Source organism: Corvus hawaiiensis, chromosome 25 (assembly GCF_020740725.1).
Source record: "Corvus hawaiiensis isolate bCorHaw1 chromosome 25, bCorHaw1.pri.cur, whole genome shotgun sequence".
Lineage (NCBI taxonomy): Eukaryota > Metazoa > Chordata > Aves > Passeriformes > Corvidae > Corvus > Corvus hawaiiensis.
In genome coordinates this window covers 330,876-341,988 of record NC_063237.1, presented here as the reverse complement: position 1 = coordinate 341,988, position 11,113 = coordinate 330,876, and the positions used below count along the sequence as shown (strand labels likewise).

General features: G+C 53.0%; 1 long non-coding RNA gene across 1 annotated transcript; it reads left to right on the top strand.

The window, feature by feature from the left end:
• Positions 1-7,678: 7,678 nt before the first annotated feature.
• LOC125338287 lies at positions 7,679-10,339 on the top strand. The gene is made up of 3 exons (XR_007208239.1): positions 7,679-8,329; positions 8,669-8,829; positions 10,033-10,339. It is a non-coding gene; the product is annotated as an uncharacterized LOC125338287 (long non-coding RNA).
• The last annotated feature ends 774 nt before the right edge of the window (positions 10,340-11,113 follow it).

The following is an 11,113-nucleotide window of genomic DNA, read 5'->3' as shown; positions in this document are numbered from 1 at the left end:
ACGCGGGCGCGCAGAAGGCGCTTCGGCCACCGGGCAGGAGGGAGCACTGCAGAAACCGAAACGTTCTGCAAGAGTGGGAATTGGTGTCCAAGGACATAGTTTACACCTGCACTTGGCTCGCAGCATCCCCCTGCAGCGCTACGGGCTGGTTACTTTAGGCGGCCACAGAGCCCTTAAAGGGAACTGGGCCACCTTGACTTGTTAGCAAAGCGGCCACAGAGTCCCTAAATCAGACTGGGCTGCCTGGAGTTGTTACTAAACTCCCCCCATTGCACTGACCGTTCTGTGCAATTTCCAATGGCCCCGCAGAAAAAGACCTGCGGGTGCTGGCCAAGAGCTGCTGAACACGAGCCCAGGTGTGCCCAGGTGGCCAAGAAGGACATTGGCATCCTGGCCTGGGTCAGCAACAGTGTGGCCAGCAGGACCAGGGCAGTGACTGTCCCCCTGTTTTGGGCACCGCTGAGGCCCCACTTGAATCGTGGGGTCAGTTTGGGGTCCCTCACTGCAAGAAAGACTTTGAGGTGCTGGAGCGTGTCCAGAGAAGGGAATTGAGCTGGGGCAGGCTCTGGAGCACAAGTCTGAGGAGAAGTGGCTGAGGGAGATGGGGGGGCTCAGCCTGGAGAAAAGGAGGCTCGGGGAGGACCTTCCCTCCCTCTCCAACTCCCTGGAAGGACAGCGGCTTGGGTGGGGATTCCTAACCATAAGGTATCTATCCCATGATCTTTTGCGCCAAAAAGACTGTCACTGTATCTTTAGGATTTGGCAGCCGGGAAACCTTGGGGAGGATGGAGGGCTTTGCTTTAGGGCAGGTGTTTTTAAAGGCTGCCCAGGCAGTAGCACATCGTGCAAAAGGTGTACGCTCTGCGCGAGACTTACGGAAATCCTGGAATTCAGTGACTGCGGTGTAAAACTGCCTGCTTCCCTTCCGCCAGCGGATCGGGGCAGTCGCTTGCGTGGTTGCTGCGGGAGCTTTTGTGCATTCGGCTTCGGGACTTTGCTAGGATGCAATTCGGCAATGTGATCGAATGTGCCTGCTTTCCCTGCCTCCCTGCCGCTCGGGAATGCACAGACGGTGCACGGTGTGCCGCCTGGAGCCGGGGCTGTGTCCGCCGTCCCCTGAGTGCCTGGGGAATCGCTCCCTTCGCTCCGTTGTGTCCGAGCCGCCGCTGCCCCCGCCCCGCCGAGGGGCCAAGCGTGCAGCGGAGCGCCCCCTGCTGGCCGCGAGTGCCCCCGGCCCCGCCCCGCGCCCGCCGCAGCCGCCAGCGGCCCCTGCCGGGCGTGGCCGTAACTGCAGCAAAGGGCAAACACGGCCCTCGCCGGGGGAGCCTCCTGTGCGTGTGCTGGGGTTTGTTCTGTGCATATTCTGTACTAAAGAACTGCTACTCCTTTCCTGCATTGTTTAAGCCCCATAATTTTCGAAGTTATAATGATTTGGAGAGAGCGGTCTTCTTGCCATTCCAGGAAGGTTCCCACCTTCCTTAGCAGACATTTGACTTTTAAAACAAGACACTTTGTTAAAAAAACAAAACCCGGGAACATTTCATGATTTCATGTACTATGTGATTTCACATCTAAAGAAACTGGGCTGTCTGCCCTTTTCTTCTCAGGCAGTGCATTCCTCTGTCTTCAAGTACAAAAGCAACAAAGTGATTATAAGCAGTGATCAAAACCAGGGAAACTAGACCCTCCATCCTTGTCAGTGGGCGAAGAGATGGAGCATGGGTATACCTGAGAATGCTCACTAGAAATAAAACAGGAGATAAAATGATCACAGCTATTACAGGCCCTAAACGGGCACCTGTAACTCTTCTGATTGACACTGGGGCACAAATTTCTGCGCTGACAAAGAAAGATGCCCAGAGGTGTGGAATTGTTCCAACAAAGAACCCATATTGTGTTTTAAATGCCTTGGGAATGACAGAATCTATGAATGTGGCCTTAGTCAAGCTCACTTTGCCTGGAGAGGAAAACCAACTCTCTATTCATATGGTGATTGGAGATATTCCAACCAATTTATGCTGGGAGGCAGTGGGAGGACTCAGAGGGTCTCCTGTGGTCTTTTGGCACACCACATTTTAACATCAGACTGCTCCAAGCTGCAGCCTCCCTACCATTCAGCAAAGTAACTAATGTGAAACAATACCCCCTCCCCCTGGGTGCCAAAGAGGGCATCAAGCCAGTGTGTAGGAGATTAGGGACAGGCGTTCGGAAGATATCGCGTTGTGCGGGACAGGTAAAGCCCCTCCCCTCTACAGGTAATACGTGACAGAAGGAAGTGACGCGATAAACCCAGGTTATTTAACCCTACGTAACCCATGAATAAACGCCATTTGCCGTCTACCAAATTGGTGTCTGCGAGCTGATGGCCCGAACGACCTGAGGTGGTCGTCGTACCGTTCCTGAACCAGGTCGCTACGCCTCCTTAGAGGCAACAAGTGGTGCCGAAAACCCGGGATCCGGAATCGGAATTGGGATTGGGAATTTGCCTGGACGGGTGAACGGTGGCCGGAGCGGTGGGTCCAGCCCGGCGGGGAGGACGCTCCCGGACCAGCGTGGAGGATGGAAGCTCTCGCGAAGGTCGTATCTCAGATTCATAAGCAATGGGGCATTGATTGCAAGCCAAAAGATTTTACTCTCGCTGTTGCGAGGCTTTTGGAAATTGGGGTCATAGACCGACCGGTGGATATACTCCACCCAGAAGTATGGGACAAATGTACCAAGGCTCTAGCCGACGAAACAATGTCCTCGGGTTCGGGGAAATACCTTAAATTATGGGGAAAAGTCGTGCAGGCTTTGCGTAAGGCTCTGCAAGAGCAGGAGACCTGGAAAGCCGCACGGAACTGTTTGCTAGCCACACCTCGGCTGGGAGTTGGGGCAGCTACGCAAACGGCAGATGAAAGTACCCCTGCAGAGCATACAGGCTCACAGGAGCAAGGACCCTCTCCACAGCCCCCCCAGCCCAACCCTACCTACAGAGGGAAAGGAGCGGGCGCAGTCATTCTGGGGCGGGCTGGTGGAGGAGGCACGGGGGCTGCCGTTAAAGCGGAGTCCGAAACGGCGTGGGCGAGACCCCCACCCTATGCCCCGCAGAATGGCGCCGACCCCAGAGGGGATGGGGGGGGGCGCACACGCGGCCGGCAGAAGTGGGAGAGGTGCACAGGGAGACACACACGCGGCCGGCGGGAGCGGGGGAGGTGCACAGGGAGACACACACGCGGCCGGCGGGAGCGGGGGAGGTGCACAGGGAGACACACACGCGGCCGGCGGGAGCGGGGGTGGTGCGCCAGGTAACGCAGACGCGGCCGGCGGGAGCGGGGGAGGTGCGCCAGGTAACGCAGACGCGGCCGGCGGGATCAAAGAAGGGCCGCCAGATAACGCAGACGAACGTGAATGGAAACGGGGGGGAATCCCGGAGGGGGAACCAGGGCCAACCAGAGCGCTCGCCCGGAAACATGCCCTTATATAGCAAGAGCCTCCCTCAGCAGGAGGCGGGGCGAGCCCAGGGGGAAGGAACGGCCCAATCCTAGGAGAAGGGGGCGGGGTAGGAGCCCGGTGAAAAAGCTCCGGAGCCCGGAAGTATCCAGTCAGTCGACTTCCGTCTCCGAGTCGGACTGTAGCTGGAGCGAGTGGCCTGACGAATGGTCCGTAACCGACTCCGACTCCGACCAAGATTATTTAAGAATAGATAAATGCTATAACCACCGTGCTCCTACTTGGGCCAAGGGGAAATTTGAAAAAGAACGTACCCCGCTTACAGACTGGAGAAAGATAAAAACAGCCTGTGCTGAATGGGCCCCTTCAGCAACGCTAGCTTTCCCGGTCCGGGTAGGAGGGCAAGGCGGAAACCAGAGGGCATTGCAGTTAATGTTCCTTTTGGCTACTCAGCAGCACAAAATCCACACCAGTGCAGGTGGAACACCCCCCGCAGAGGAGTTACTCTGAGTCAGATCACAGGCCAAGGCAAGTGCTTTGGCAATGCAGTCTTAGCAAAACAAATGGGCAATGTCTGTACTGAATTTGTCAAACTTGACAAAACGATCAATAAGTGGGTGGTCCCATCCGCGTCAGGAATGTTTGTTGGCCAGCAATCTGGAATAAGACCCTGTGTGCTCCTTGATAAATTCGATAACTCTGCTGATTTTTGTGTCCAAGTTCTAATTGTTCCTAGAGTCCTGTATCACCAAGAAGAAGAAATGTACCACCTTTTTGAAGAACCTAGCCGGCTCCACAAGAGAGAGATAATAACAGGCATCACGATCGCAATGCTGCTCGGCCTTGGAGCCACCGGCGCAGCCACAGATGTTTCAGCCCTCGTGACCCAACACCAGGGACTTTCTCAGCTGCAGATGACTATTGATGAGGACTTACAAAGGATTGAAAAATCCATCTCCTTTCTAGAGAAATCTGTCTCCTCTCTCTCAGAAGTCGTGCTGCAGAACAGGCGAGGACTGGACCTCTTGCTCATGCAACAAGGAGGCCTGTGTGCAGCCTTGAAAGAGGAATGCTGCTTTTATGCAGACCACACCGGAGTTGTACGGGACACAATGACTGAACTAAGAGAAAGACTAGCCCAGAGAAAAAGAGAAAGAGAAGCCCAACAAGGATGGCTCGAGTCGTGGTTTAACCAGTCTCCATGGCTGACCACCCTTGTTTCCACTCTAATAGGCCCCCTCACTATGTTACTCCTAATGTTGATTTTCGGGCCTTGCATACTAAACAAATTGGTGTCATTTGTTAAAAGCCGGTTAGAAAAGGTTAACATTCTGTTTGTTGACCGCCAGCAATTGCTCTAGAGCGCATTTATTTTCTGAATGTTACATCACTTTTTATAACTTGTTATGTAGGTTTTTACTAGTTCTTGAAATTTTATACCATTTATACTTTGCATGTTTTTTAATCAGTCATGGGGGGGGGAAATGTGGATAATTTAGGATAGAGGGGGGGAAATGTAGGAGATTAGGGACAGGCGTTCGGAAGATATCGCGTTGTGCGGGACAGGTAAAACCCCTCCCCTCTACAGGTAATACGTGACCAGAAGGAAGTGACGCGGTAAACCCAGGTTATTTAACCCTATGTAACCCATGAATAAACGCCATTTGCCGTCCACCAAATTGGTGTCTGCGAGCTGATGGCCCGGACGACCTGAGGTGGTCGTCGTACCGTTCCTGAACCAGGTCGCTACGCCTCCTCAGAGGCAACACCAGTGATACAGGAGCTGCGAGAACAAGGAGTAATAGTTAATACTCATTCTCCTTTCAATTCTCCGGTGTGGCCAGTGCCAAAGCCTAATGGGAAGTAGAGGCTGACAATAGATTTTTGCAGGCTAAATGCCAACACAGACCCTCTTACAGCAGCAGTCCCAAATCTGGCAGAATTGATAACATTGATTCAAGAAAAGGCTCATTCAATCATGGCACCTATAGATGTCAAAGACATGTTTTTTATGATACCTTTACAGCCAGAAGATATGGACCATTTTGCTTTCACATGGGAAGGACAGCAACACACTTTCACTGGGCTTCCAAAGGGTACAAACATTCTCCTACCCTGGCTCATCACGCTTTAGCCCAAGAGTTAGAAAGAATACCCAAAGCTGACAATGTGACTGTTTATCAATACATTGATGATATCCTTGTGGGAGGAGATGAAATGGAAGAAGTGAGAGATACCCAACAGAAAATAATCTCCCACTTAGAAAGCCTTGATTTGCAAATTCCCTCAGAAAAAACCCGAAACCCTTCACATGAAGTGAAAATTTTGGGAATTTGGTGGAAAAGAGGTATGACATGTATCCCACCTGATACCCTAACCTCTTTAGATCAGATTAAAATGCTTGAATCCAAAAATGATCTCCAACATGCTTTAGGATTATTAGTGTTCTGGAGAAAACACATCCCAGATTTTTCCATAATTGCCAGACCTCTTTATAACTTGTTAAGAAAAGGGACAACATGGGAATGGAGTGCTTCTCAAGAAGAAGCACTGCAATTGTTGGTTTTTGAAACAACAGCTCACCAAGCCCTGGGCCCTATTCACCCTACAGATCCTTTCCAGGTGGAATGGGGGTTTGCCTCCTCAGGGTTGTCAGTACACATATGGCCGCGGGGTCCTGAGGGTCCGACGAAGCCTGTTGGTTTTTACTCCCGTGGCTTTAAAGATGCTGAAGAAAGGTACACTACCTGGGAGAAAGGATTGTTTGTGGTTAGCTTAGCTCTCCTAGAAGTGGAGAAGATTGCACGACAACAACCAATTGTTTTGAGAGGCCCTTTCAAAGTTATTAAGGCCGTCTCTACTGGGACCCCCCCACCTGACGGGGTGGCCCAGAGGGCCTCAGTAAGGGAGTGGTATGCTCAGCTTGAACATTATTGTAGCCTCAGTAACTGAAGGAGCTGTAAAAGATCTGGCAATCCAAGAAACTGAAAACTTGGGTAGCAGCCAGGACAAACCTGCCTCAGTCATTAAAGTGGCCCCTCCTTTTTCCCCCAAACAGTCAGCAAATTCTTGGTTTACAGATGCTTCTGCCAAGCGAGAAGGAAAGGTGTGGAAGTACAAGGCTGTAGCCCTCCACACCTCCTCAGGTGAACGAATTATCACAGAGGGGGAAGGCAGCGCCCAAGCTGGTGAGCTGATAGCTGTTTGGAGTGTTTTCCAACGTGAGGCACAGAATACTTCTCCTGTCTGTATCTACACCGATTCCTATGCTGTGTTTAAGGGATGGACTGAGTGGCTTCCTTTTTGGCAGCGAAATGATTGGGAAGTTAACAGAATAACGTGAAACCAACAAGAACACGGAAAAGGACAAGAAAAAAGAAAATAAAGAAAAAGCAAGCAACAAGAAATAGAAACAGAAAGCAAAAGATAGAAAAATAATGAAAGCAAGAAAGCAGGGAAAGAAGGAAGGAAGGAAGGAAGGAAGGAAGGAAGGAAGGAAGGAAGGAAGGAAGGAAGGAAGGAAGGAAGGAAGGAAGGAAGGAAGGAAGGAAGGAAGGAAGGAAGGAAGGAAGGAAGGAAGGAAGGAAGGAAGGAAGGAAGGAAGGAAGGAAGGAAGGAAGGAAAGGAAGGAAGGAAGGAAGGAAGGAATTCGGAAGGAATTTGGAATTCGGAAGGAATTTGGAAGGAATTCGGAAGGAAGGAAGGAAGGAATTCGGAAGGAATTCGGAAGGAAGGAAGGAATTCGGAAGGAATTCGGAAGGAATTCGGAAGGAAGGAAGGAAGGAAGGAAGGAAGGAAGGAAGGAAGGAAAACAATGTAAGTTCTGAATAAAACAAAAAAAAAAGGTAAATAACTGAGTTCTCTTTAAAAAATATCAATTCTCTCTGAATCCAAAGTTGCAAAAGACTTTTCACTCCACATTTGAGTTTTGTTTTCATCTCTCATACTTTTTCTGGTTCTTTTCTTTTTTCTCTTGTTTTTAATAGATAACACCTGCTAGGAAAGGAATGCAGAGCAAAATGAGATGCATTTCTGGCAGGCAATGAAAGTGTGGGCTCTTGGTCTGGTTCCTTTTGTGTGGATTCCTCATCTCTGCGGCACGGGGGGAATAGCAGTACTGGGAGGCAGCAGCGGGCTCAGGAGCATCCCGCTCTGGCAGCTCTGAGCAGGTGGCACATGTCCTGCTCTCCTGCTGCCCTCCAAAGCACAGAATCCATGGGGAAGTTTAGACACAGCTCTGGGCACAGCCAGCATGGCCTGGGCACGGGAACGGGGGGCAAAGCGGGCGGGATCCTTCTGCAGCTGCCTGGTGGTTTCTGGTTTCTGTGCCCAGAGTGCCAGGATGTTCTGAAGAGGTGCTTGTCCATGCAGCCCTTGGCCAGGCCGTCCTTGGAAGAGCTCTTCCGTGACCCTTGGCTGCAGGGTGTTCATGTGCCCTAGAGGATGGCAGAGAGCCACGGGCACAGTGTGATCCAGGGGCCTGGCAGGTAACAGCCCCACCCATCTCTTGGCAATCAGTGGCAAAGCAAAGCAGACTCTTTTGTCCTGCCTGTAGCTCTGAGCAGGGAGCATCAGAAGGGAACACGCAGCTCTTGGGCTGCAGCTGAGCTGGAGGCCTGCTCTGGCAAGCACTGGTGGCCACCATCCCCCCTGGTTTTGCTTGTCTGGTTCACTGATGGCTGGGGCCCTGGGCAGAACCCTGAGAGCCTGGTGTGGCCCCAGGGAAGGAGAAGGAGCCCCTGGAGAAGCTGTAGCAGGTGGGGCTGCTGCTGCTGGAGACACCAAGGATGAGCTCAAGGATGACAACCTCTTCCTGGAGCTGGCCAGCGGCAGCTGAAGATGATGGCCTTTGATTGTGGCACCTTCTCCAAAGACACGCTCCACGGCCAGTGTGCAGGTGAGTCCAGAGCCAGGGGGATGCTGCCAGAGCTGGGCATGGCACGGCCTGGCCGGGCACCAAAGGTTCCCCCTTTGCTGGGGCGGCTGCAGCCAATTCTTCAGTGGCTGCCAAGCTGCTTTTGGGCTCTGGGCAGCTGCTGAGGAGGTGGCTGTGCCATGGCTGGCTGCAGGCTGGGCACATGTCCTGCCCTCCTGCTCTGCTCCCAAAGGCAGCAATGCTGGGCAGCTTTGGGCCCAGCTCTGAGCGCGGCCAGCACGGCCTGGGCACTGCGGGCGGCTGGGACAAGGGGACAGGAGGCTTCAGCTGACGGGCGGCTTCTGGTTTCTCTCCTCGCAGCCGGGCTCTGCCGATGCTGAGGCTGCTCCGGGCTCTGCCAGGGCTCTGCTGGGGCTCAGCCCCGGGCACGGCTGGGCCCGCTCTCCCCTCACAGGGCTCTGACAGCTTTGCATCAGATGAGCCCCTTGCGAGCACAGCGACGGAGCTTTCTGCTTTTGCAGGTGAGTGAGACTCTCGTGCAGTTCTACTGGGAGCTGGCAGGGCACAATCAATTTCCTATTGTTTCAACCACAATTTTAAATAACAATGTTGGAAACAAAGCCCAAAATCTTTCAAAAAGGACTGCTGAGGTCAGTAAGATGGATCAATGCCCTCAGCATATTTACAAATACCTGAGTTTTCTTTTTGAAAAGAGCAGTTACCTCTTAATCCAGAATTACAAAAGATTTTTCACTCCACATTTGGGTTTTGGTTTTATGTTTCATAATATTTTCTGGGTTTCTTTCTTTTTTCAATTAATTTAAACAGAAAACACGTCCTAAATGATGGAGCAGCACTGCTGAACATGGGGACACGCAGAGGGACCAGAAGCAGCTGCCTTTGTCCCCCTGCAGCTCCAAGGCCCAATCTCTGAGCAGACAGGGCTGGCAGAGACTCGCAGGCTCCCTGTTTGCTGTGCTGCCCCACTTGTGAGCGGCCCAGCTCTGCGTGAGGCACAGGGAGAACAAGGGGCAGCTCCCTGCCAGCCCCGCAGCCCAGGCACCCCTCGGGCCCCGGGGCTTGGGGCACTGTCAGCACCCGCTGCTCCAGCGCCCGCTCCTGCTGGCACTGACAGCAACACCCAAACTGTGCCTGATCCCGAGGGAGCAGCAGCAGGGCCTGGATCTGATCCCTGGCTCTGGGGCAGGGCTGGACAAATGACCCCCACAGCAGCAGCAGCAGCAGCAGCAAATGGAGCTGACTTTCAGCACAGCCCCTGCCGCTGTTCCCTCCCGTTGGCAGCGGTGTCACAGCAGCCTGGGGCACCTGGGAGCCCTCAGTGCCAGCAGGGAGTGGAGATGGCAGCCCTGGGCTCCTGGAGGGTGTGCAAGGAGCAGAGGTGGGCACTCCCTGTCCATGTGGAGCTTCCAGGTGGAAAAGGCTGCTGTGAGCAGGCAGCTCCGAGGGCAGAGAAAGGAGGGTCTCGAGCGCTGGAGCTGTGCCAGTGCCACAGCCCTGGGCAGCAGCCACCGAGCCCCGGGGGCACAGAGGGCACAGCAAGAGGGACAAAAGCAGTCAAGGGCAGAGACTGGGAAGGGTGAGAGCTGGGAGCAGGAACAGCTGCTCCATTGCACTCTTGGAGAAAGCTCTTGGCTGTTTCAAAGCGCTGAAAGGCGTGAAGGGCACAGAGGAGGCCACAGCAAACAATGCTCCTGTTTTCACAGCCTCCCCTCTCCGTGTGCCAGAAGGAATTGGATGAACTGTATTCTTCTCTCTGAGTCGTCTCGTTCAGCATGAGCAGCTCAGCACCAGGAGCTGAAGGAGCTGAAGCCTTAGGCCACAAGAGCTGAGCAAGAGGAGACTTTTAGACCAAAATAATGCTGCTACCATGGGCCTGGCTGAATGCAGCAGACAGAATCCTGGAATTACAGAATCCTTCCTGTTGGAAAAGACCTCTGAGCTCATCAAGTCCAACTGTTAACCCAGCACTGTCAAGCCCAGCACTAAACCACGTCCCTGAAGTGCCAAGGCCTGAACAAGAGGCCTGACTGAGGCCTGAACAAGAGGCCCTGAGCCAAAGGTGACCTCTGGATGAACCTTCCAACCAAAGGTTATCTTTGTATCTGCTCATTAACAAAATTTGCATGATCATTAGCGTTGTGATAGATGTATCTGCTCATTAGTGAAACATGTATTGACCTTTCTGTGTTTAGAAGCTGGACAAGGCCATGAAATCCCACATCTGGCCTTGTTTGGGGCTGTATGGTCAAAGTCAGCTCCCTTGGCTCCTCCTTGAGCCCTGGGCAGGCTTAGGAGGAAGCCAAGAGGAGGATGAAAGCAGATGTTCCCGCACTGGAAGTGCTGTCAGTTTGTTTCTCCAGCACTGTCAAAGCTGGGCCCTCTCCCAGCGGGGTTGGAGCCTCAGCTGTGGCTGGAGGCAGCTGCAGGAATTCCCAGTGTCCGGGAGTGGCTCTCCAGTCCTTGGCTGGGACAGCTTCCCCCAGCTGATGGGTGGCTCTGGGTGATGGTAAAGTCTGAGGGGAACTGGGGCTGGATCTTGGTTAATCACTGCAGGCAATCTTTGGCAGGGATGATTGGGGACATTGCTGAGCTGCTCCTTCTGTGATTCTTTGCTAATGATTATGTGCTTTGCTGAGCTTATGCTTCTGTGACTTTTTGCAGATTTGCATTCTATAAATTACACAATCCCTTCAGTTGGTGTCTGTGTCTTTGGTGCTGACCCTGCCCACCAGCAAAACAGGGCCCCATCCTGCCTGAGTGTTACCTGGGAAGACAAAAACCCTC